The sequence below is a fragment of the Gadus chalcogrammus genome, chromosome 4, assembly GCF_026213295.1.
Source record: "Gadus chalcogrammus isolate NIFS_2021 chromosome 4, NIFS_Gcha_1.0, whole genome shotgun sequence".
Classification (NCBI taxonomy): Eukaryota; Metazoa; Chordata; class Actinopteri; order Gadiformes; family Gadidae; genus Gadus; species Gadus chalcogrammus.
In genome coordinates this window covers 26,440,666-26,446,713 of record NC_079415.1, presented here as the reverse complement: position 1 = coordinate 26,446,713, position 6,048 = coordinate 26,440,666, and positions in this window count along the sequence as shown.

The window sequence follows — 6,048 nt, the reverse complement described above, 5'->3', positions numbered from 1 at the left end:
CTCTGACTGCACCTCAACGAGCGGTGGGGGTCTGGGGGGGAGGAGGGGCTGGTGGGAAATAGTGGGACGTGTTGGTGGGGGGGTGGGGTGGAGGGGGTCGTGCTGTTCCCCCTCCGCTCGACACACGACAAGCTGTAGCATCAGGGCCCATTAGCCATGGCGGTGATTGGAAACACACAGTGCACACAGTGGCCCGCCCGGCATGGAGTCCCCGCCTCCGCCGCCGCCTGTCATCGCCATACCTGCCCCGCTAATGGTCCCCCTGCAACCGGGGCTGCCATGCGATTGGTTGGCTGCCCCTGAAGAGGGACAGGGGAGGGGAGGGGGGGAAAGGCACCCGAGGTGGCGGTTTTAAATGCCAAAACAAACAGAAAATAAATAAATGAGTGGAAATGCTCCGGATGAGAGGTTGTATTCCAGCTCAGAGGGCCCATCAACGGACACCACGATTAGGGCCTGAATGCCAAGTGTGTGTGTGTGTGTGCTAAACTGCCGGGTTAAGTGTCATGAGACCGGACCGATGTATATATTTACACAGTAAATGTAAGTATGAGAGAAAGACAATGTGTGTAAATGCGCAGGACAACTGCCCGTTGACGTGTTTGCGGCAAGTCATATTTTAAGATTCATCTCTTGTTTAGCGTCCAATAAATGTGTTGGGCAGAGAGTGAATATGGAATGTAAAAAGCACTCTGATTGGCTAAATATACAGCCAATGAGCATTAGGAGAGCAGAGTTAGGTTACACATCACAATTTGGCCAAAATATGACTTAGGCAATGATACTATGAGGCTAACGCTATTATACAGTTTGTCTACAGCTACACATTTGCAGACTGTGTAGAGATAAACTTGGGACGAAGGTGGTCACGTTAGGATTTTTTGACTATCAAGACTAGCTCTAGCATACAGAAAATGTTTACAGCAGGTTGGTATAGCCGTTGACACAGAAAACATTGCAACGTTGACTTATAGCAACCCTTGCGCCTCCACATCGTAAAACGTAGAACTTCGACTGCCTCTTCTGTTTGAGCTCGTAGAAGTTCTCCCAAAACAGTTTGGTGTCCTCTTTCACAGGGCAAGTCACTTACCAAAATGGGTTTTTCCTCTCGCTCGGCGCGTCGGTTGACTCTTCGAGGTAAAGCGGTTTGCCCGCAGGTACGGAGGAGAGACACTCTTGAGTGAAGCCAGGATTATAAAATGTCCAAATGTTTGCCTTGTAAACAGGCGCACCGCAGCCTCGAGCACTCCATCGATACAGCCAACGCTCACAGGACATAAGGGGATTATCACCAGCAGCAGATGTTAAGCCAGTGAAACTGAACAGAATCAATTATGCCTCAGTGTGTGGATGTTTGTTTGTGTGTGTGTGTGTGTGTGTATGTGTGTGTGTCTACAGTAGCACAGTGGCTGAGTCAAAGAGGGCGACTTCATTCAGTGTGAATGATGAAGAAGTCGAGCCCTAGGTAAGGCCTTTCACCGGTACTGGCATGGCAGACAGTGTTCACATGGGTTGGGCATCTTCTTTTTGGTATCTTCTGTACATATGCTCGCTTACGATCAGATTCACACACACACACACACACACACACACACACACACACACACACACACACACACACACACACACACACACACACACACACACACACACACACACACACACACACAACACACAAACACACAAGCACGCACACACAAGTGCCCTTGATCGCTTACAAACGCACACACATGCAAGCATGCAGGCACACACACACACACACACACACACACACACACACACACACACACACACACACACACACACACACACACACACACACACACACACACACACACACACACACATGCAAGCATGCACGCACACACATATAAACACACACAGACACCGAATGAGAGCAAATTTAACGTATTAGACCAAAGTCCCAACGCAAGGGGGAGTCCAGAGATAGAGAGGGAGAGAGAGAGAGAGAGAGAGAGAGAGAGAGAGAGAGAGAGAGAGAGAGAGAGAGAATGAGAGAGAATTAGAGAGACAGCTATCCCCCATGATGGACTGCTTTAATTTCTCACATCTGTCGGGTGCTCTGTGAATACGATGTCCGTGTACATGGGAAAACGAAATCACGCGATCAACGAGATCAAAAACAAAACTCTGATCGAGGAACGAGGTAGTTAACCACATTAAACTAACCTGGAATGATGGATTCTGAGGCAACTCTCCAGGGGTCAGGGGTCACTTGCTAACGTCCCCCCCCCTCCCAACCATCGCAAGCAGAAGAAGATACAGTAGATGATGGTCAGGAACCCCTCCACACACTGACACACACACACACACACACACACACACACACACACACACACACACACACACACACACACACACACACACACACACACACACACACACACACACACAGACACACACACAACCCCCCACCCTCCCCGGTTAACCATTCCTTGATTATTCTATGTCTCATAAGACACCTGATAAGCCAACTAAGGATTAATGGAGTGTGCCGTCTAGCAACTCTAGTTTTTTTGGCTTGTATCAATAAAAGAGAACGAGATTCAAACGATTAAATTAATATAAAGTGTAATAAATGTGTATACTAATGTTTTTTTTTTATTTAAACCTTGCTTTTATCGTTCAATTTATTATTACATGTTTTGACACTTATTTTTCCTTTATTAATTCTTGTTTGCACTGCGTTTGGAGAGAAAAACCCTTCAAAATAAATGCGTATGTGTCTCTAAAGACACAAGTAAATCCCTGCCAGCTTAGAGCTTTTTTATTTGAAAGTAGTCTTGCAAATATGCCAGTTCCTCTTCTTAAGTCTAGTTTCACGCCAGTAGCGGCTGGCCCTTACAGGGCGCTAGGGCAAACGTGTCGTTCAATCTAGAGTGGCCATATAAATTCTGATGCCATTCAGTTTTAACTAAGGGTTAAGGGCGCTGGCATTGGAGCCCAGAAACTGGTTACCTGGCAACATCAACGCTAACGCAGATGCGTTGCTCGCGTGAGTTGTTTGAAAGAAGGCTAGTTGTGTTGCAGCTGTGCTCAATATGGACGAATTACCGCCTAATTCGGTTCAATCACTTTTAGAAAACCCATTACGTTGGAAAAGTTAGAATAAAACAACTTGGACCAGACAGGCCGAAGAACATCAATATTACAAAGCCTGTCAAAGTGAAGCAGAAGTCCTACACAAGGAGTTTAACGCATACTTGGTTTGACAAAAAGGCTTGGTTCACTGGATGAGGATCTAAAATTGCGCCGGTTTGCTTTCATTGTCTACTTTTCAAATCATCTTCATCTGATTCTGTCTGGACCGAAACTGGAGTAACAGACCTCAAGCATCTGTCTGAAAGGTTGAAGAAACATGAACGATCCATAAATCACATGAACAAGTGTGTCCAACTTGCCATAGGCAGAATTAGCATCGCTGCACAGCTGGACGAGGGTCATCGGATAGGGGTAGGGTGACCATTTCAATAACACCAAAAAGGAGGACATTATGCGGCATATCAATAAATTACTATGGTGTACATAGGACTCTGGTATACACTCATTTATTGTACATTTTGAGTGGTTTAAAGATGATGTTTGTGTAGCTGAATAGGAAAAAATATTAATGAAAAGTCAAAAAGCGTTTGTTCACAGTATTTGTATTTATTCAATTTTATTCAACATTGTGGTGTTCAAAAAGTGACCACTGAGATTAATCTTTTTAAAAGTGAAGAGTGCCACAAAGCATAACATGTGGGGACTTAAATGTGAAAAACAATTAACAGGTAACAACATAATAAAGAAAAATGCTTTTTAAAAAAGCCTAAATAAACTTTTATGTAAACAACAAAAGAGATTGTAAAGAAAAAAAATACATTCAACTGGTCAAAAAGTATAGCATTTCTAAAGTGCTTCAGTCTTTTGGGGACTTGTCTTCAGTGTCTGTGTGTGTGCAGCAGACCTGTCTTTAGGCAACTCCACATTCACCCTCTGTAGCAGCTCAGGATCCACAGCCCCTCTGTCATCATGGCTTCCAAGCCTCCACTGCCCCTGGGCCTTTTTATATCATGCAGAGACAAATAACAAAATAGCAACAATATAGTTATCAACCTTCCAAAATCTGTATTGTTTTCAACCCAATAAATATAAATATTTCATGTAGCCCATCAGTGAAATCATAAGATTAGTGTGCTCACCAAAATAGTTGATTGTCTATCTGCAATACTTCTGTTCTTTCCTGGCTGCATCCAAGAGTTTTTTGTTTCCAGTGAACTTCTTGTACATCTCTGTGCAGGGATAAGTGAAATTGACACACACTTGCAGCTCAGCCTTGACACTGTCCACATCAAGACGATTCCTCTCATTTCTCCATGCAGTTGTCATCATTGAAAAGACACGTTCTGTGTGTGCATTGCTGCATGGGATGGAGAAAATATAGGCGCTGACCTTCCTGAGATGCACAAGTGGTACATCTGCTTTGGAGAACAGTTTCAAACTGTGGCAACCTTCCATTTCTGGTGAACTGAAGGAACCTTCCACCATGGCATATTCCTCATACAGTCCATCCATATCAATGTCCAGATTGCAGGCCTGGACAGCAGCACTGAAGTCTTCAAATGGCACAGCAGTTGTGAGGCCAAGCTTGGCCACTTTGCTATGAAAGCTTGTGTCAGAGAAGTCATATCTTTCACTGATGTATTTATTTGCTCTATCATAAAAAAGCAGAAAATCTGCCTCACATTTTTTTGACTGGGAAGGGGGCAGCTGCTTCAATTTGGTGTTGACAGTGAACCCAAAGAACCGGTCCTTCATCCTTCTTTCCAGCTTTTGTTTTAGTTCAGTCATTACCTTAAACACCGATGTAATGCTGAAGGATTTTGCCTCAAGTGCTTCGATCGTGTCAGAGAACACCTTAAGAACATGGCTGAGAAACAGAAAATATGTCTCTGACACCTCATTTCTTTCCTCTCCAAAACATCTCCAAACAATTCTGGCACATTCCCCCTCACCCTCACTCTGGACGTAGCTGGTCAAGGCCTTTCAATATTTCAGGATTCTGTCAATGGATGGCAGCAGGGACAACCACCTGGTGACAACATGCCGCAGCAGGTTGCATTCCTCCACCTCCACAAACTCACAGAATTCCTTCAATTGTGCTGTTCTGCTTGCTGATATGCTGAAATGACTGTAAACCTTCATCACAGCATTTTACACATCAACATCAAGGCTGCTTGCTGCATATCTGGTTGCATTATGCAGAATATGGGCCAAACAGTTTGCAGGGAGCACATCTTTTTGGCTCAGTTTCAGCTTCTGATACACACTGTTATGTTTGCCATAATAGACACTGGCATTGTCTGCTGAATATGCAGACATTTTTTTCACCTCTAAGCCAGACATCTTAAGTTTTGCCAGCAGCTGGTTTGCTATGGCTTCTGACGTTTCGTTGTTGTCACTATAAAAATCCAACAGGGCATGTTGGATGCCTTCATCAAAGTGAAAATACCTTAAAACAATGGGAAAACACTTGGTTGTTCCTTTATTTGAGGCGTCGCTTGCCACGGAAAAGGGTTGTTTTCTTTAATGTAGTCGGTATGTAACTGTACCGAATAGGGAGCGATGACGTTCTCGCACAATGCCTTAGGCTTCAGTGTGCATATTGTAGGTAGTTCTCTGCAAACCTATGGTGGCATCATGACTTCAGTGTGCATATTGTATATAGTTCTCTGCAAACCTATGGTGGCATCATGACTTCATTGTGCATATTGTATATAGTTCTCTGCAAACCTATGGTGGCATCATGCCTTCAGTGTTTCTTGAACAACCACACATAAAAGGTTTCCCATTTATATGAATTGTGTGGAATTCATATTTTATTTGTCTAAATACAAACTTGACTGTAGATAGATTTATGAGTGAAGTTACCAACACAATAGATTGGCTGTGCCACACTCACCCCTTTTCGAATCACATTCTCTCTCTCTCTCTCTCTCTCTCTCTCTCTCTCTCTCTCTCACTCTCACTCTCACTCTCTCTCTCACT